Source organism: Engystomops pustulosus, chromosome 4 (assembly GCF_040894005.1).
Source record: "Engystomops pustulosus chromosome 4, aEngPut4.maternal, whole genome shotgun sequence".
NCBI lineage: Eukaryota > Metazoa > Chordata > Amphibia > Anura > Leptodactylidae > Engystomops > Engystomops pustulosus.
This window is the reverse complement of record NC_092414.1, coordinates 63,722,964-63,744,270: the sequence shown is the minus strand read 5'-3', so window position 1 is coordinate 63,744,270 and position 21,307 is coordinate 63,722,964. Positions and strand designations below refer to the sequence as shown.

At 41.2% G+C, this 21,307-nt stretch overlaps 1 protein-coding gene across 1 annotated transcript in view; it reads left to right on the top strand.

Annotated features, from left to right (window-relative positions):
* The first annotated feature begins 20,223 nt into the window (after positions 1-20,223).
* The window catches only part of FGF1 (fibroblast growth factor 1), a 99,674-nt gene continuing 98,590 nt past the window's right edge, over positions 20,224-21,307 (top strand). The window contains exon 1 of the mRNA XM_072146115.1: positions 20,224-20,289. The gene's annotated coding sequence lies outside the window, so the exon portion shown is untranslated. The remainder of the gene's footprint in view (positions 20,290-21,307) is intronic.

The window sequence follows — 21,307 nt, the reverse complement described above, 5'->3', positions numbered from 1 at the left end:
TGAACAAAACACATGAAAAATCCATATACTAATCTGCATCAACATTGCATTTCTTATAACAGAAATATGCATAATAAACACAAAGAAACTATTGGTGGATTTTGTGCAAATTTAGGTGTGGATTTTGTGTGACAACACAGAGAGATACCTTTTAAGTCCACAAAAAGATTATTTGTCACAGCATAGCAATAGATGTCAGTGTAACATTCCTACTGTATTTGCAGCTTTTTATGTTTATACAATGTATACATTTGTATGAAAACTTCAATGATGACACTACACTGCTGTCATTCCGGTGTCCAATAATATAACATTAATGGTGATATGTGTAGTGTGAGCATTGCATTGTTGTAACTAATAGCTAATTTAATTTAGCTAATGACTATACGATCTTAATTATGTTAACACTTTAATCTTTACTTAGCTGGTGAATCAATGCTATTTTACATCACTTATAGCAGATTATGTTCTTCACCCTTTAGAACGTTGAGAACAGGAGGATTATTCGGTTCTCCTTAGAATGCTCTACGTATGAGGTGACTGCTCTCTGCATGCTGTCATCTCTTTTCCTATTCTTTTGATTGTCTTTATAGTTTCCTCTTTTCGGATTAATGCTAACGTCAGTCAGTAACATTAATCATCTATTAATCATCCGTTGGCTAGGAAACAGCACTTGCTTGTTAATACTCCAGCATCTAATGGTGATGTTATAAATAGTTAGAGTATATTAAACACCATGTGGTGACAATGTACTGTCACAGAGCCCCTCATCCACATTTTTAATATACATTTTAATATACATTTTTTTCCAGGAAAGTTTTAAGGAAAATCCAGATTGGGTAGTTGATGCACCTGGGGTGTTGCTGTTGCTACAGGAGCAGTGTATTGCCCTAGCTCTTCCTACTTGGTTGCAAGATACCTAACCAGCATGGGGGTAACTGGGAGAAGCAGACTTCTGAATGGGACACCCCTACCCCCTCAGAAAATATACACATTTGTATACTCTTACACACCAACATTTATTCACACAGATCTGTCTCATTACCTGCTGACCGCATAGGGGAAGTACATAACAGGAATTAGAGATGAGAGGTCCCTAGTCCTGTCATTTTTCTGTCCCCTCCCTATAACCCAACATTTTTGTATATGAGCTGCTGATTCATGCTGTGTACTGTAGAAGATGTGCACTGATATACATATTATGCTGTACAATGTTCAGCATAGGATGTATAATGATGCATATCCTCTATTCTTTAGTGTGTCAGTTTGGATTTTGGGGCCCCCTGACATTGCGGGCCCCTTCGCAACTTCTACAGTGCTACACAACTGTAAATACATTTCTGCTAACCAGCCCAGTATCTTAATGTTATACCTTTTGCTATGTTGTGCCTATATAATGTCAACTTTTATTCTAGGATTTTTCTTATACAAGAATGTTTACTTTTGTTCTATGTTCATTGATAAATACAAATTAAAAAATGAAATAAAACCACACTTCACTAACATAGAAATACAGATGAAACATAGAGATGTTGGTATTGGAGACGTGGTGTTGGAACAGGTAATCTATCAAATGAAGAAAATATTGCACTATTGCTGCTTTTCCAAAATGGGGCATTCCTATTGAGGTCACCGCAAATGGTAATAATAAAACATTGTCTCTATTGTCACCAGCTCAATGTTCCACTTCTGGGAAAAGTTAAATGAAAGTTTTTCGCACAATATCGTCGTTATGTTTTATACTTTACTTCGGCATGGTGGATATAGCATCAAACTTTAGCTTTTTAAGCTTTTTACAGGAGAATGTCCAAGACATTGAACAAACCCAGACAACTAAATCAACTAAAGATTGGTTGAAACAGAAAAGATGTGCTTACCCTTCTACATATTGAGATGCTGTAGCGTGACCCGAAGAGGGCTGTACATACTACTGTGAGAGATATCATATTTCTCTTCAGATGTCATCTTGTTCACCCAGACGCCATCTTGTTCAGTGTCAGCCATCTAATGATTCAGACCATTTTGTGTAATCTGTTTAGAGATAGTATTTGTGCTTGCCGCTGTTTTCCTTCTCTTCAGCACCTGAAGCTCAGGTTTTGACTAGTGGGGGCCTTCACAGTACATTTTGTGATAAGACCCTGTTTCCTTTGAGAATAGGCCTGTTAGAAGAAACACACGTTCATTTAGGAAAAGCAGTTAAAGGGGGTTTCTTGGAGTTGCTCAAAGTATATTCAAGCTAACATATAGTATTTCAGTATTGTATCACCTTTTCACTCCCTATGCAAAGCATTTCAGTTTTCTATATATGTGGCTACGCGCCTTGAATAAATGGTGATTGAGTACAGTTTATTACCTTTATGTGTCTTTTCTGTTATACTCTGTCATCCTGGTACTGGCAGCCATCTATCCTCTCCTGTAACAATTAAATTGGAGCTTACCTTACAACCTTACATGTGAGATGTTAAGTCTATACTTTTTTACTCATTAATCAAGCCATTAACCCCTTCCCGATGTGCACCATAAAAGTATGGCGCGTGACGGGTGTGTGTGCATGGAGAGGGCTCACAGGCTGAGCCCTCTCTATAGCCGGTAAGTATTTGCTGCAAGTCAGCCATCAGCTTCAAAGAGATGGTGATGATCGATGCTCCCTGTGACGTCATCGGGGAGCACCGATCGGTCGCCATGACAGCCTCGGGTTCTTCAGAAGACCTGAGGCTGTCTCGTTTTAACCCGATTTGCACATTTTGATGAATGAGGGGGAAAACAGCCATACTGTTCTATGGAAGTCTATGGTAGGTTAAAGTACCCTAGGGGGTCTGAAAAATAGTAAAAATAAAAAAAGTTTAAAAAAAAACTATAATAAAAAGCCCTAAAAATTCCAATCACCCCCCTTTCCCTAGAATTGGTATAAATATATATAAACAGTAAAAGTCATAAACACGGTTTTTCACTGCGTTTAACTCTGTAAAGAAAAAAGTCGAAAATGCCATTTTTTGCCATTTTGAAAAATATAAAAAATGCAATTAAAATTGATCAAAAGAAGCTACAGTCCTAATGATAAATGATAGCATTGAAAATGTCATCAAAAGTCTCACAAAATTACACCACCCACAGCTCTGTACACCGAAGTATGAAAAAGTTATTAGCCCCAGAAGATGGCAAAATCAAAACATTTTTGTACAGGAGGTTTTAATTTTTGTAAATGTATGAAAACATTATAAAACTTATACAAATTTGGTATCCCCGTGATCGTACCAACCAAAAGAATAAAGTAGACATGTAATTTAGGGCGCACAGTGAAAGATGCAGAATCCAAGCCCACGAGAAAATGGTGCAATTGCGTTTTTTCCCCCATTTTCACTGCATTTGGAATTGTTTTACCGCTTCCCAGTACACGGCATGGAATATTAAATGCCATCACTATGAAGTGCAATTTGTTATGCTGTAAATAAGCCATCACAGAGCTCTTTAGGTTTAAAAATAAAAAAAGTTATAGATTTTTGAAGGTGGGGAGTGAAAAATGGAAATGAAAAAATAAAAAAGGTCTGTGTCGTTAAGGGGTTAAGATTGTTCAAGATAAAAACAATTCTTCCATCTGAAGTTATTAGAGATTAAGAGTCTCCTGCTGCTTCCTAGTCCTGTATTTTGTCTGAGACCTAGTGTGTGTCATGCTGTTGAGCAAAGCCTCCTCTTTTCTTTTAACATCTGGATACATTTCTAAAGCTGGGATATAAATATATTGCAGTCTTGGTGTACACTGACATTCTGTGGCTAATCTGTGGGGTGGATAATCTAGAATTTATAGGAGCTTAAAACTGACATTGTACTTTCCTTCTACTTTTTATTATATTACTTGTATGCTTGTATAATTTTCACAGAAGAGATTGCCTATAAAAAAAAAAAAAAAAAAAAGTTGCCCCACTTTGGTGACATTTATGAATCACCCTGGATTTATGTCACAGGATAATAGCTTCCTATGCTTCTCTGCAGGGGGCGGAATGGGAATCTCAAATATCCCTGGAAAAATCCTCATGGGGCAGCCATAGAAAAATATACACATTTCTGCACATGATTTAAGGGTCCTGATTCTGCAGATTGTCCATTTCTTTATAGTATTTATTGAGAAATATGGATTTGTAAATCTACATTTTTCATGCTAATTTTTACTGTGATGACATGGAACGGTGTAGTTGTGGTTTAGATGAAGTAGTTGACAAACAGGTGGCAGCACGCTGTATGCATTTTATACTACATGGCGGCACACTGTATGCATTTTATACTACATGGTGGCACATTGCATGCATTTTATAGTACATGGCGGTACTCTGCATGCATTTTATCCTACATGGCAGCACACTGTATGCATTTTATACTATATGGCGGTACTCTGCATGCATTTTGTACTACATGGCAGCACGCTGTATGCGTTTTATATTACATGGCGGCACTCTGCATGCATTTTATGCTACATGGCGGGATGCTGTATGCATTTTATACTACATGGTGGTACTCTGCATGCATTTTATACTACATGGTGGAACATTGTATGCATTTTATAGTACATGGCGGTACTCTGCATGCATTTTATCCTACATGGCAGCACACTGTATGCATTTTATACTACATGGCGGTACTCAGCATGCATTTTATCCTACATGGCAGCACACTGTATGCATTTTATACTACATGGCGGTACTCTGCGTGCATTTTGTACTACATGGCGGCACGCTGTATGCATTTTATATTACATGGCGGTACTCTGCATGCATTTTATGCTACATGGTGGCACGCTGTATGCATTTTATACTACATGGCGGCATGCTGTATGAACAGTCATGGCCATAAGTTTTGAGAATGACACAAATATTATATTTTCACATGATCTGTTACCCTCTGGTTTTTATGTGTGTTTGTCAGATGTTTTTATCACATACAGAAATACAAGTGCAATCATATTAGGAGTAACAAAAGCTTTTATTGACGGTTATAATGAGGTAATGCAGCAAGTCAATATTTGCAATGTTGACCCTTGTTCTTCAGGACCTCTGCAATTCTCCCTGGTATGCTCTTAATCTACTTCTGGACCAAATCCTGACTGATAGCCGTCCATTCCTGCACAATCAATGCTTGCATTTTGTCACAATTTGGTGGTTTTTGTTTGTCCACCCGTCTCTTGATGATTGACCACAAGTTCTCAATGGGATTAAGATCTGGGGAGTTTCCAGGCCATGGATCTAAAATCTCTATGTTTTGTTCCCCATTTAGTTATCACCTTTGCTTTATGGCAAGGTGCTCCATCATGCTGGAAAAGGCATTGCTGATCACCAAACTGCTCTTGGACGATTGGGAGAAGTTGCTCTTGGAGGACATTCTGGTACCATTCTTTATTCATTGATTTGCTTTTAGGCAAGACTGTGAGAGAGCCAATTCCCTTGGCTAAGAAGCAACCCCACACATGAATGGTGGCAGGATACAGTTGGCATGAGACAAGACTGGTGGTATCGCTCACCTTGTCTTCTCCAAACAAGCTGTTTTCCAGATGTTCCAAACTATCGGAAAGGGGATTCATCAGAGAAAATGACTTTACCCCAGTGCTCAGCAGTCCACTCCCTGTACCTTTTGCAGAATATCAGTCTGTCCCTGATGTTTTTTCTGGAGAGAAGTGGCTTCTTTGCTGCCCTCCTTGACACCAGGCCTTGCTCCAAGAGTCTCCGCCTCACAGTGCGTGCAGATGCCCTCACACCTGCCTGCTGCCATTCCTGAGCAAGCTCAGCACTGCTGGTAGCCTGATCCCGAAGCTGAAACACTTTTAAGAGACGGTCCTGGCACTTGCTGGTCCTTCTTGGGTGCCCTGGAGCCTTTTTAGCAACAATGAAACCTCTTTACTTGAATTCCTTGATGATGCGATAGATTGCTGACTGAGATGAAATCTTTCTAGCTGCGATATTCTTCCCTGTTAGGCCAGTTTTGTGCAGTGCAATGATGACTGCACATGTTTCTTTAGAGATACCCATGGTTAACAGAATAGAAATAATGATGCCAAGCACCAGCCTCCTTCATCAACACCCACACCTGTGTTACTGGGGCAATCACTGAAATGATGTTAGCTGCTCCTTTTATGGCAGGCCTGCAATGAAGTTGAAATGTGTTTTGGGGGAAAAAGTTCATTTTCTGGGCAAATATTGACTTTGCAATTAATTGCTGTTAGGCTGATCACTCTTTATAACATTCTGGAGTATGTAAATTGCTATTATAAAACCTGATGCAGTAGACTTAACATTTGTATCATTCTCAAAACTTATATAGTATATACTATTATTATACTATTATATACTACACGGCAGTACACTGTATCTATTTTGCATTGCTTTATCTTCACAACAAACCAATATGATGGATCTGTTTTTGACACTCCCTGATATATTACATATAAGGGGGGGGGAGGGGTCTCTCTATGGCTCGCCTCAGACTGCAGGAAGGCTTGGTTCACCCCGACCCTGTGTGCATTATCCTCCTTTGCTGGTCCAACAGTTTGTCTGCTAGCTTTCTTTCATTGTCTCAAATATTTGTCTATACTTCTGTTTATTTCAGTATTGGCCTACATTCTTGACTATTCTTCTGTGCATTTGATTTTGTACTTTACTTGTTATTTTGTTGTGACCGGGATTGTTGACCTCCCCTTTGTGTTATTTGTTTGTCTGTCTTGTAACGTGTCTTCACTTTGGTGCAGAGAGGGACCAATGCTCAGTCTCTGCTTTCTGTTTAGGGTGGACACAGTAAGCAGACAGGAACTGCTTGGAGGGTTCAGAATTAGGGCACACTGTCCTTGTCCATGTCCTGCCATTTGACCTAATAGCTCATCATAAAGATTGGCAAGCTTATATTAGTTAGTTACTGTGGCATCTACAGCTTTACAGCACTTTTAGAACAAATAGTAGCACACTCATGTGATATCTCTGGATTGTGATGCCAGCCAGGGGCCTAACAACTGCCTCCCATCTATAGAAGCTTATTCACATGAAAGCAAGTTATTGTTTTAAAGTTTTAAGATTGTTACTATCCAAAAAATTGTGCAAAAGAAGTTAAAACATATTTGGTATCACCAAAACAATGGCAGAACTGTTGTTTTTCTCCCATTTCTTCTGGAAAGATGGAAAGGGTTTTCTTGGCTTAAACGAATTGTGAGTTATCAGTAGGGAAATCATTACTAAGCAACGATGTAAGCTGCATACAGCACAACCTTGTCAGATCATTGTGCTTATAAAATCACATTTAACATATGAATCATCCTTTTGCTTTACATGGGAAAATAATGAGAAGCAGAAACCAGAACTAAACACTTCAGCTGTTCTGTAACTCAACCTGTCTAGGATTGGATCCAGGAGACAAGCTTCATGTTACAATAAAACATCCTTGACACAAGAAGTCGTAGTACATTCAGGATACGATAATTAAAGCTATCTGACAAGTGGGATACGAGGAAACACATACCAATGCCAATGTTACTTTGACCCATTGATGTTTATAGTGCAAGGCAACTAGGCCCAAAAGTCGTTCCTTTCTTTAAAGTCGACTCCTGATGTAACAACCAAATACACTGCACCAAACCACCCTTATATCAGTAAGGGTATGCTCTGATTCCCTGAACACTGTCATTACAACACTGTCATCCAAGCAGATCCATCAGCAGATGGCTGTTCTTCTGACATTCCCATCTACTGCGACAGCACTGAACATTGAATAGAAGTATAATAAATCCTTGAGTGACTCAAATTGCAGCAAGCAAACTGAGGTCAGTAGTTTTCCACTGAGAAATGTGTAAAATAATCAGACAGCATACTGTACATCTGGCCGAATTTAATTAGCAGTGATGGGAACATCCTAATCTGTGGAGAATTAATTATTAATATACAAATCTGGGATAGACTATAAGAAACAATTTTGAAGATAATTTAAAGAAATAGTTAGGCTACATAACCCTTTTCTATCATGTTTGGAAGGTCTAACGTGAAACATAGGCTGGGCTGGCAGTAGGAAACTGATGATTTTAGGTTAAAACATTTCCCTGACCCAGCAATGAACATTTTAGTCTTCATTGGCTGATTACAGTAGTGACAGTGACACCGCGGAGAGATGATTGATCTTCCTGGATGCTTAGAAAATTATATCAACTAAAAGCAGATATATAATAAGAGTTTGTCATAAAGTAATTTGGATGCTACCACTATCTGTCTAAAAGGCATACACTTGCTAATCTTTCAAAAACATATTGACAAATTTCAAAATTTTCTTTATGATTAAACACAAAGCATATCACCCAAATTTCCGTTAACATGAAGTCCCCTACTTAAGAACACCGGACTTTCAGACGACACCTAGATACAAACAGACCTCTGGATGTTGGTAATTTACTGTACTTTAGCCCTAGACTACAATAAACAGCTATAACAGTTATCAATGGAATCTGTCATTCTTTTTATTATTAATCCTGGTTCTTATGACAACCCAACATTTTTAAAATACAATTATCACAGAGCTGAAAAAAAAAAATTTTGGCTGGAGTTATAATTATAAAATATACAGTTCCGACTTACATACAAATTCAACTTAAGAACAAACCTACAGAACTTATCTTGTACGTAATCTAGGACAGCCTGTGAAAATGTTTTACAAAAAAAACGATTTCAAAATCATCTGTAAAAGCATTCCAATATTCTAACCACATCAAATGACAGATGTCAATCTGGCTTTATTTCTTGCCCTCATGCATTTGAATCTCATAAAGGAGCCAGCAAGGAACTGACATAGATTTAATCTTACTCATAGATCCAGGCATGTGACTGTGGTACTCTTTTTATATATGTTATCCATGTCCCCTTCCTTCTAAAATAAACTTTTACATTTATGCTAATGAGCCTAAAGGGCTCCTGAGTGTGTTACCAGATGCAGTGTCACAGGCTTCAAAGTGTCTCCCCCCTCCCCTCTGCTCCCTCAGCACTTCCCCCTCCCTCTGCATGATGTAATCTCACTGCAGCCGAGGAAGTTTCAGCACAAAAGTTGGGAAAGGGGAAGTGTTCCTGCATAGTGTAAAAGTCTGTAAATCTACAGCATGGTGGGGCTCTGGTAACACCCACAGGAGCCCTTTAGGCTTATTAGAATAATGTTGAAAGTTGTTTTGGGAGGAAGGAGATAACAAATATAAGAATATTACCACTGTCGCAGTGCCTGGATCTATGAGTAAGTGTTCTTGAGTGATCAATACTAGATTTTGTTGATAGATGTGAATCTGCAATCCAATGCTAAGCACCCCCACAATGCACCAATTTTTCAGAAGAATTTTGAGTAGGGTGCATGCAAACCAAATGCCACCAATAGTAACCTTCCCTAGCAACCAGTGTCAAGTACTTTTGTACTTTTAAATATGGGCATTTGTGTTTCCTGTCACTGCTTGCCATACTAAGGGATACATTATATACAGAGACAATATATGCCTTTGTAATTATTGTATAAGAAGTTGTTTTCTGCCTGAGCACTTTAGATATTCTAAACATAGAAAGTTCTACATGTTTAGATTACTATAATTTAGTACTAAAAGTAGCAAATGTAGAAGATGTCAGTGTTGCTGCTTTTTGTAATCGGCTTTGAGCTATGCTATTCTGTTATTATCGGATTTTAGAAAATCATTTGTAAATAAGCCATGTATCCCACAATATTATGGCTAATATTTGCAAAGAACTGGCTATTGCTATATCTTGTTATGTTTAGTTTCCATATAATACATAATTACAATTTTTCAATTAAAGTGAGTGTACCACCTCTACAAAGCTTTGTAAGAGAAATGCACTGTGTTTTTTTAATATGTTTTTATCATTTCTCTCCATTAAACCATTTTGAAGGTATTCTTCTTTTTAATATGTCTGCTAAGGAGGCAGTCGGTACACTCAAGCAGGGGTGGTTTAACGCAAACATGGGCCTAGAAGGTTGTCTCAACCAATCTAAAAGTTTAAGATGATTTAACACTTACTAGATAGATATTTTATCATAACCAAGCTCTCTGAGTAATTACTACAGGACAAAGCTTACTAGATCCTACATACAGTACTAAAATCAAGCTTACAACATTGATATTTATTATTCAGAAGGTTGATATAGGTGACAGCTGGGGGATAACTACAGTGGTAGCAGCCATAGCAGTTGCTATGAGACCCACAGTGTCAGGGGGCCCTGGCATCCAACCTGACACACTTAAGATTGGAGAACGTGCACCACTATATACATATTGGGGCACATTAACTTACCTGTCCTGTCACGATCCGCGAAAGTGCATTGTCCGTCCGGAATGCACTCTGGCGCGATTCACTAAGATCGTGTGCCCGAGTTCCTGCATCCGTCACTTCCCCGCTCAGGTCCGCCGGAGTTCACTTACTTCTTCCCTGTGTATATAAGTACATTGTCTTGCGACACAATTTTGAATGTTAAATCCTGCACTCAGTCCGAATCAGTTGCATGAAAATACGATCATGTGTGCCAAAATCCACCGTTAAATACCTATCCCAGTAAATTAGCCCTATTATGCTACACATTGTATAGCATAATTTGTGTATAACAGTGCTCATCTTTCACAATATACAGCATGAACGGTAACAACAGGATTCGGGATCTTTCAACTAATTCCTTCCATGTACTTTCCTCATGTGGGGACAGATCTGTGTAAGTGCACAAATGTCTTTATCAGTGCATAAATGTGTGCGCATAAGTGTGTAAATGTTTGTATATGTGCAACAATGTATAAATGTGTGAGGATACAAATATGTATATTTTCTGAGGGAATAGGGGGCCCCATTCAGAAATCTGCTATGGGGGCTAGACTCTCCTTGTTACACCCCTGTTGTACAGTATTACTACGAAGGAAGGTGAGTCCAATTTTATTATTTTACCTAGGACTGTATATAGTTATTATGGGGGGTGTATTTAGTTATAGTGGGCTGTATATAGTTATTATAGGGGGGCTGTGTTCCCACAGGTTGGATGGTGGACATTGGTGGAAAGCCATTTTCAAGTCTCTCTAGAGATGCTCAATCAAGTTTAGGTCAGGGCTCTGGCTGGGCCAGTCAAGAATGGTCACAGAGTTGTTCTGAAGCCACTGCTTTGCTATTTTAGCTGTGTGCTTAAGGTCGTTGCCTGAGGTTTAGAGCACTCTGGAAGAAGTTTTCATCCAGGATATCTCTGTACTTGGCCACATTCATGTTTCCTTCAATTGCAACCAGTCATCCTGTCCCTGCAGCTGAAAAGCAACCCCATTTCATGATGCTACCACCACCATATTTCACCATTGGGATTGTTTTTGGCATGTGATGAGCATTGCCTGGTTTTTCCACACATACCGCTTAGAATTAACACCCAAACATTCAATCTAATGTATGCCTCACCGGAACAGAGAATCTTATTTCTCATAGTTCGGGAGTCCTTCACGTTTTTATTTGCAAACTGTTTGATAGTTTTCATATGTCTTGAGGAGAGGCTTCCATCACCCTGCCATAAAGCCCAACTGGTGGAGGCTGCAGTAATAGTTGACTTTGTGAAACTTTTTCCCATCACCATACAGCACCTCTGGAGCTCAGCCACAGTACTCTTGTGGTTATTCATTACCTCTCTCACCAAGGCTCTTCTCCCATGATTGCTTAGTTTGGCTGGGCAGCCAGGTCGAGGAAGAGCTCTGGTCATCCAAAATTTCTTCCATTTAAGAATTATGGAGGCCACTGTGTTCTTAGGGATAGAATAGGAATAGTGCTGCAGAAATTCTTTTGTAACCTTGGCCAGATCTGTGTCTTGCCAAAATTCTGTCTTTGAGCTCTTTGGGCAGTTCCTTAGACCTTATTATTCTCATGTGCGTTTTTATAGACAGGTATGCACCTTACCTAATCAAGTCCAATCAGTTTAATTTAACACAGTTGGACTCCAATGAATGAGTAGAATCATATCAAGGAGGTTCAGAAGATAATGGACATCATCTGTTACATATGAGTATCAGAGCAAAGGGTCTGAAAACCAATGAGCATGTGATATTTCAGTTTTTCTTGTTTAATAAATTAGCAATTAGCAATAGAAAATAAATTAGCAAAAATATCTACATTTCGTTTTTGTTTCTGTTAAGATGGAGTGCACTTTTTGATCTTAACAATTTGTTGCAACTAAACAAAGAGAGAAAAATGTAAAGGGGTTTGAATACTTCCTATACCATCCCATAGAGATAGGTATTCCAGCCTGTTCAGTATGTGTCTATGGCGTTTTCAAGGGATCACATCTAATCCCCATGTGTTAGGTAAACAGTTCTGTCATTGAGTAATAACCCCTTCACTTTCAGCTTGATCTTTCAAAAAACCTGCTAATAGCATACTGCAGCATGGAGAGAACAGAAAGCGTTAACACTCACAGCGGTGTAAAAAACAGGAGATGAGAGAAAACTATAGACCGATTTGCTATAGCAACGTAGAAGTAACATTGCAACTGAGCTGGACTTTGCAGCCTGGTTCTTGATCAACTAAGCAGAATTTCTTAATGAAGTATATTAGAAAAATCTTCACAACACTCTTCTCCCCACACAATAAATATAACATGAAATGATGGTTTCTCTTAAACTGCTATATTTGCAGAACCCCATGTACAATATTATTGCATAGGTGGATTTTTCTGGTAACCACAGCCCATGTTATGATCCATACTTTTGTATACATTCAAATAAATAAATAAATAAATAAATAATATAGTTATAGTTATTTTTTACATAATGCTGCATAATAAAATATAGGAATCTTTTGACTCTTTTCCTCGCTTTCTCAGATATTAGCTTTCCTCGAGTTTGCGGGGCTTTCTACTAAAGACGCAGGCCCCACACTAGAAAACAGGCAAAACAAGTATCTCTGTATTCCCACTGTTTGACATGTTGACCCTCTAAAGAGGAATTAACATGGACCCCTTGTTGTGGATAAGATGTTAGATAGAAATTCTTTGGAAGTTTAGGCAATGAAGTAACCTCAAGAGTGACAGTAATAAATGTCATTTTCACTCTTCTCTCAGGCTCTGGAATAGGAACTAAAGAGGTTATAAGATGGATAATCTACAAAACTCAGCGGCTAATTAATGTCTGCAACTTGGATGTTGACTCGCTGAAATATCAATGGCTCTCAACTGTGACATCCGTTATCCAGCTGGAGAAACACAAATAGCAAATGTGTGCATTAAAATCCAAAAGCCTGCATAAAGCCATAACCTTTCTTATTATTTGGTGCTCTTGTTCTTATTATTACACCTTGTTGATTTATGGATATGTGTAGACGCAGGTGACAAATATAGTGTAGTATATACAGCTGACTTTACTGAGGGGTATAATGTTCTGCAGATCCATTTTTACCCCTCACCACACTCCCCAGGATCAGAGGGACCCCCCTCTGATCCACTTTAATGGGTTATCATTTAAATAGGTGATTAAAACATTTGGGTCTGACTATAAAACATTTAAAGAGAACCTGCTATGCAAATTAACCCAACATGATATAATCTCACTAGAATTTATTATTAAAGGGGTTTCCCCATGAACTATAGTTAGGCCCTATCCACAGGATAGGGACTTACTTGCTGATCAGTGGTGGTCTCAGTGCTGAGACCCCCACAGATCGCGAAAACGAGGTGCTGCTTCCGCTCCATAAAGATTAATGGAGCATAACGGTTACTCTGACGGAGTGACGAGGGGTCTGACGGAATATGTATAGTGTATATGTAGTGTTCACTGCACTGCGCTGCCTCCTTTTTCCTGATTGACAAGTCTCACTGCTAGGACATACTGCTGTGTGGAGAGAACACTGTTGCATCATTGGGCACTTCATGTCATGTGATCACAGGTCATTTAAGGTCATGTTACATTTGCAATGTCTACCCCAACATCCGTGACAAAGTTTTCCTCTGTCCGCAAAAGAGGCTTAGGTGGCGTTCATTTTCTCCTTCTGTTTTACCTGTCATTTGCCTGTGTTAACACAGCCTTAGGTCTCTTTCAGATGAACGTATGAAGAGCTGATTGCTAGCCGTACTGTGCCGTTTTCACACAGGTAGCATACAGCCACATTCATTTCAATAGACAGTACGGCCATCCATATCCATGGCTGTTTTGTCCACTGTACCGTACCATACTGGGAGGTAGACATTAAAAAATATAAAACATATTCTATTTTTTCCAGTATTTGTGTTCCATATGCCCTATAAAAGTCTATGGGACTGTTTAAAATAACTGCTGGATATGTGTTGCATACGGTTCTGCACCAGATGGGAGTGTACATGCAGTATGCAGGCAGACCGAAACTAGTGGGAGGTGAGTTCTGTCAGCCATGCATCAGCCAGCCATCATTTGCCAGACCACTGTATCTATATGGATATGGTACGGATACAGTGGGACAGATTTACTTACACGATCCAGTCGCGATCCAGCGGATTCGGGTTCTGCCGGGATTCAATAAGGTCGTGCACCCAATGTCCACTAGGTTTCGCTGCTGCACTGAAGTCCACCGGAATTCACCTCCTCCGTCTCGGTGTATATGAGTGCTATTTTTGCAACACAATTTTTTTTTTAAATTCCGCATTTTTTCCAAATCCGTCGGGTTTTCTGAAAGCCACGCCCCTGATTTCTGTTGCGTGAAAGCTGGCACCGATGCAGCACAATCCGATCGCGCGCCAAAATCCCGGGGCAATTCAGCACAAATCGGCAAAATTTGGGAAACCCGGCGGAAAACGCGATTCAGACCCTTAGTAAATGTGCCCCAGTGACATTCATGCACATACGTATGAAAAACATCATATATCTCATATGATGCCATATAAGTCACACAGCACCGAAATACATGACTGGAGAAATCATACGTACGTGTGAAAGAGGCCTTAGCTTGCTGGTTGATTTAGTGTTGATTACACCACATCCATTTCCTCCAGCATTAGGCTCTGGTCCAGCGGCGGCTAATTGTTGTGACTGACTGTGCTCTGCTCCAATTCCTTGGAGTAGAGTCTCCTATAAGTGTTTGGTTTACATCCAGTCCAGTGCCGGATTTAGTTTTGCTTGACCTACTTCCTACTCTGTTTTCTGTTCCTTTGCTTTACTTCTGATAACTCTGGTTTTCTGATCTAAACCTTTGTATTGTGACTTTCCTTTTTTGTATCTGAGATTCTCTACCTTATCTGCCATCTTTTCTGTGACCCAGACCTTTTTGTGTTTTCGGTTTGTTAGTTTTGTTTTGTGTCTGCACTTTGGCATAGGGAGGGAACGGCCCCTCGTTGTCCCATATCATCTGAGGATTTGTAGTGGCAAGCAGGCAGGTGACAATTTTGGGGGGCTCAGTTTATGGCTCCCTGTCTGTCCTTCCCTGGTCCAGAGCTGTCATTACATTAGTTTTACTCATTTCTGGCATAAAGTGACTGGCAGGGGGTGCAAAGGTTGCGATCACACCTGGGCCCAAGAGGTTTAGGGGGGCCCTTATGGTGTCACTTTCCCATATGAGAAGACTATTACTATAAACCATACATTATAGTTGGGAGCCTGGCACAGACTTTGCACTGGGGCCCATCAGCTTCTAGTTACACCACTGGTGACTGCGATATAGTAAACATATCGAGCCATTAAGAATATGTGTAGGTGAATCCATCAGAAGTTCCATCAGCTCAGTGGTCAGTGTAATAACTCTGAATACCACTTTACTGAATCACAAAGAAAAAAATTACAGTCATAAAGATGATCTAAATGGACACACAAACATGGTCCCAATAGCTGCCAAATGATTGGCTGTCAACCAATGATTATTTCAAAACTGCACATTCACATTGGGCTCCTGTCTGCATCACAGAAGCCCCTTCTAACATCTGATTTGCATTAGATTGGCTTCATTTACATCTGTATGTTTTTAAAAAACAAGTGGTATATGTCTGCCTCTCACCCTTTTTAACAGATCCATTGAGAAAGCGGATGATTTTAATCCCTTAACAACCTTGGACGAAAAGGTTCGCCCAGGTCCCCTAAATGCCCCATAAATGACCAAAATAAATGGGAAATCGCTGTAATTGTACTGACCCATAGAACATACTGTATATACTTGAGTATAAGCCGAAAATTGTGCTGAAAAAGCCCCACTAGTCTTATACTCAGGTATTTAAAATAAATAAATGTAGTACTCACCCTCTGACGCTGACCCCCCCCCCCCCCAAGTTTTTTTGTCCTTGAAGCACCTCTTTGGGTTCCCAGCTGGACTGGCAGATGCAATCAGTCTATGTGATTTGCCGGTGCAGAAACTATGACGCGGCAGTGTCACTGCCCACTGACGTCATAGTTTGAGCGATGGCAAATGGCATAGATGTGCATGCGCTAACGTGGCTAGGAACTTGAAGAGATGCTGCAAGGAGAAGAGGACACTGTGGGTCAGTACTAACAATTTTTTTTTTAAGGGGGGCACACAAAGGGAGACTACCGGTCATTTTATTAAAGAGTAGCGGCTGGGGGGAGTGGCCTAGCCAAGCATCCTGTAAGATGTGCAGAGCACCCGCCAAGTATCCAGTCATTTATCAACCCAGAGCCTTGAAATCCCAGTAAATTGCGGCCATAGCAAGGGTATACTATCAGTACCTGCCCCACTGATATTGTACCCGAAAATGGCGAGTAAAAAGGCAAAGGTAAAACCAACCACGCGCCAGATTTCCAAGATGAGGCAGGCGCGTTTACTCCAGCTACTCCGGCCTGCACGAGACATCAGTGTGAAATAACTGACAGGCTGGAATAATTCGCACGGCAAACTGCTTGAGCACGATCAATGCTGGCGGAGACTGACTGGCTGATGCCTGCCAACCCGGATACCCAACCCTCCGATGGCGACATCTCGGACAACCAGGAGCCTGTTTAACCGCCCAAACAGCAGAGGCCTAAACAACGGCCTCTGGACTCGGCCGGGAACAGACTCTCAGTGACATGCTGTGCGCTGTGGCAAAAGGTAACATGACCATGGCCTCCTAGGTACAGCAGGTATGCGGGAAGAACTAACAGTGCTCATGTTCATAAAATATGAAACAACCACGGAAGTAGAGCAGCGTACCTCTGATTTAGAACATGATATGGGGAAGTGCAAAAAGACCTCTAGACCTGCTCAATAACAGACCTTGGCCCTTTGGTCTAAAACGGATGATTTGGAAAACAGGGCCAGACATAATAAGGTCCGCCTGGTGGGCGTTCCAGAAAAGGTGGAAGGACAAAATACTTTATTGAAGAATGGCTGTTACAAAAATTTGGCGTGGAAGCATTGGGGCAGATTTACTTACCCGGTCCATTCGCGATCCAGCGGCGCGTTCTCTGTGCTGGATTCGGGTCCGGCTGGGATTCATTAAGGTAGTTCCTCCGCCGTCCACCAGGTGGCCCTGCTGCGCTGGAAAGCATCGGAACGCGCTGGGCATTCACATTCCGTTTCATTAATCTGCCATGTATATACATTTCTTCAATTAGATGTTATTAAAAAAAGTGTACCTGGGTGAAGATAATTTCTCATAAATGTAGTCATATGGTCCCTTAGAAACCAGACTGACTCCTTGGTTACGGCCACCTCTGCTGGAGGGATTGCACAAAGAAACAAAAGGTTTTTGTATATGAAATGTCTGGGAGTTACTGCATGTCCCAGAGTCGTCCTGTGGTAATGAATGGTGAAGCCAGGTGGTCAGGCAAGACTCAATAGCACTTGTCTGGCCACTGCTGCCAAAATGTGAGGTGGTCGTATCCTAGGAACCCATCTCATTTCTAAGGGACAGAATGACTACATTTCTGAGAAATTATCTTCACACTGGAACATTTTTTTTAATAACATCCAATTGAAGAAATGTTTACATGTGGGAAATGATTTAAATTAAATGTAAATGCCCAGATGGGAATACCCATTTAAGGCTGAGTTAATATTGCAAAATTCTGTTATGTCGAGCTGTGGGGAAGTGTTTGACTTTACAGCCCTTCCGCCTGCTGCTGGACCGCCGCGGGGGGACTGTAAAATGGTGGGTAATGCACTGTATAAGTTATAGTTATTGATGGTAATGCTATATTACTGTGTTGACTGTGTTGGGAGGAGCGGAGGCAAAGAAAGAACATTGGAGGGTATTCGACTAGAGATTCGCCCGCTACAACTAGGGTGATTTTTCCTGAACTTGGATGTTTTCAGAGGAAGCAAGGGAGGGGTAGGGGTAGTAGGTTCAGAGTGCACTTATAACATCCGAATTGCCACATGGCAATGTTCCTGTAGTTATCTATAATGTCAGAAGCCTTTCAGACCCCACAAAAAGACAGAGTTTTTCCATACCTTTTACGACAGCAGCCAGGGATCTATTGTCTGCAAGAAACCCACATGTCCGCGGATCGGCTTTCTCAGTTATGCAAGGTCGGGTGGGGTTTGAGTGCCATGCAGCTTACTCCTCATATGTAAGAAGAGTTAGTATTCTAGTACATAGAAGCGCACCTTTTCAGTGTATGGATAAAACAGTGGATGCTGAGGTTTATATGTCTATATTGCAAACTGGGCTCCTGTGTTCTACTGTTGGTGACTGTTTATACCCCCCTTCATATTAAAATATACAGCCAGGTTTCCTGGGATACCGTGTTTGATGGTGGGAGATTTTAATAATATACCTCATTATGATTTAGATAGATGCAGAATTACCCACGGTTAGCCGGGGCAGGGGGTGACCCTGTTCGGCTTTCTACTGCGGGAGGTTGATTTGCTGGACATGTGGAGTCAACACCTGCAGGAGAGACAGTACTCATGCTGTTTCTCCACTTTTGCTTTGCTGTCTTGCATAAATTTAAAACTTGGGAACACAATGGCGATGGCTATAGAAGGGGAGGAGCAGTATCTTCCCTGCTCCATGTCTGACCACTCTCCTGTACTGACTCCATTGTCTATCTATGATGCCCCCCGGGTAGTAAACAAACTGTGGCATCTTAACCCATTTTGGCTGTCTGTGCCTAGCGTATAGAGATCCGCAGGTTTAGTGAAGAAAATGCGGGCTTAGAGTCCATATTCAATGTGTGGGAAGTGCTTAAAGGACACATGAGAGGTATGCTGATGAAGAACATTAGTGTTACTAGAACATGTTCTCTCGCTCTAGACATTATGATACACAGAGAAATGGAAATGGCAGAAGCGGCGTTTGTTGGGGCTCCAGGTCCTGATACATAGCATAGGATGAGTAGCCAATCGTATGTTTGCCAAGCAACGTTTTTTTAAAGGGGAGAAAGTGGGGCATCTTCTTTCAGTAATCACGAAGGCACAGTATGGGACTTCCCATATATCAGCTATAAAGGATAGTAGTGGGCAAATACACTGCAACACAACGGGAATAATGAGGTGTTAGTCCAATTCTACTCCTCCCTTTATCAGTCAAAGAGACAGTTCTAAGGGGAAAATATATTAGAATTCCTTAGTGCGTTAGCCCTCCCCAAATTGTCAACAGAGGACAGGGAAATGCTCAAACAACCGCTGACTCTGGAACAGTTGGAAGGCGCAGTGGGAGGAATGGTGAATGATAAGGCTCCTGGGGTAGATGGCCTACCAGCCAAGGCATACAAGCAATGTGGAGAAGCCCGTCATCCGCAGTTGCTAGACGTATTCCAAAATACTTTTGCAAAAGACTCGCTCCCTCCATCCATGCAGGAAGCTATTATAGTAATGTTGTCAAAGGAGGGCAAGGACCCTTTACTTTCGGATTCTAACAGACCCATATTGCTGCTAACATCTGATGAGTTCCTTCCAGCGCTATTCTCCCACTGTCACCCTGGGCTCGGACTGTGTCCTGCATTTACACCTTGGCTGCCACCGCGGGCTAGTCCCACCTGTGGAACGATCTGGTGGCCGCTCACTGCAGCAAGACCATCCCGCTTTGAGGCCGGCTCTGGTGAAGACCAGGTGCCACTTAGACTCCGGTCCCAGGTGTCGGCTAGTACCATCTCCCGTGGTGGTCCAGAGGGTTCACAGACTCAGAACCCTGACAATGCAATTGTGTTCCCGAGAGCTTGGTGACGTCACCGGCTCTTGGAGCGAAAAAACGGAGTGAAAGGAGCTGCGATGACACATGCAAAGGGTGTGCATAATTATGCTAATGCTAGAACACGGGGCACGCTGTGTGGCGGACACAGAAGCACTGAAGGTTAATTAGCATAATTTAAGAATCGATTTTCAGACGAAAAGAGCGATTTCTGGGACTATTCAAGCCATCTTCCTGACATGTATAAAGGTATTTGTGGGTCAGAATTAGCATTTTTAAAATGGCAGGTTTCCTTTAAACACTACTATGTATAACTAAGCAAAAATGTCTCCTTTCATTTACAAAAGCATAATATATTGTGACAATAAGGCCATGTTTACATGCAGTAGAGAATTGTGTTCACTTATCTTTTCTAATTGTATTTGACATGTCATAATTTAAAGTAATAGCGGGAATAAACGATGTTGCAATCAAAAATTACTAAATAGTTTCTGCAAATGCACAAAGCTCCACCATGTGGCAATTTTACATAACTGTTGAGAAAACTAACGTTTTACTGCTAACATCTAGACAACACATTTTCTACGCACTGCAATCTGCAAATCTGTTTTTATGACCATAAGGCTACATTCACATGAATGTATGGGGGGCGTACACTCACCGGCCACTTTATTAGGTGCACCATGCTAGTAACGGCAGGGCTGGCTCCAGGTTCTAGTAGGCCCCTCAGTGGGCCCCTTTACTATGCCTCCCAAATTCGAGTTAGAGAAAGTGACCCACGGCCCGCTTTTGCCCCCTCCTGTTGCCCCACCATACATTTTTTATGTTACCATGTGTTTGGCTGCTTTTAAAGCCATTGGGGCAAATTTACTTACCCGGTCCATTCGCGTTCCAGCGGCGGCTTCTCCGCTCTGGATTCGGGTCCGGCCGGGATTTAATAAGGTAGTTCTTCCGCCGTCCACCAGGTGGCGCTGCTGCGCTGAAAGTAAACTCATCGCGCCGGAATGCACCGAGCTGGACCAGGTGAAGGTAAGCGGTCCTTATGCGACACATTTTCGGTTTTTAAATGCGGCGGTTTTTCCGAATACGTCGGGTTTTCGTTCGGCCACGCCCCCCGATTTCCGTCGCGCGCATGCCAGCGCCGATGCGCCACAATCCGATCGCGTGCGCCAAAATCCCGGGGCAATTTAAGTACAAGCGGCGCAAAACGGAAATATTCGGGTAACACGTCGGGAAAACGCGAATCGGGCCCTTAATAAATGACCCC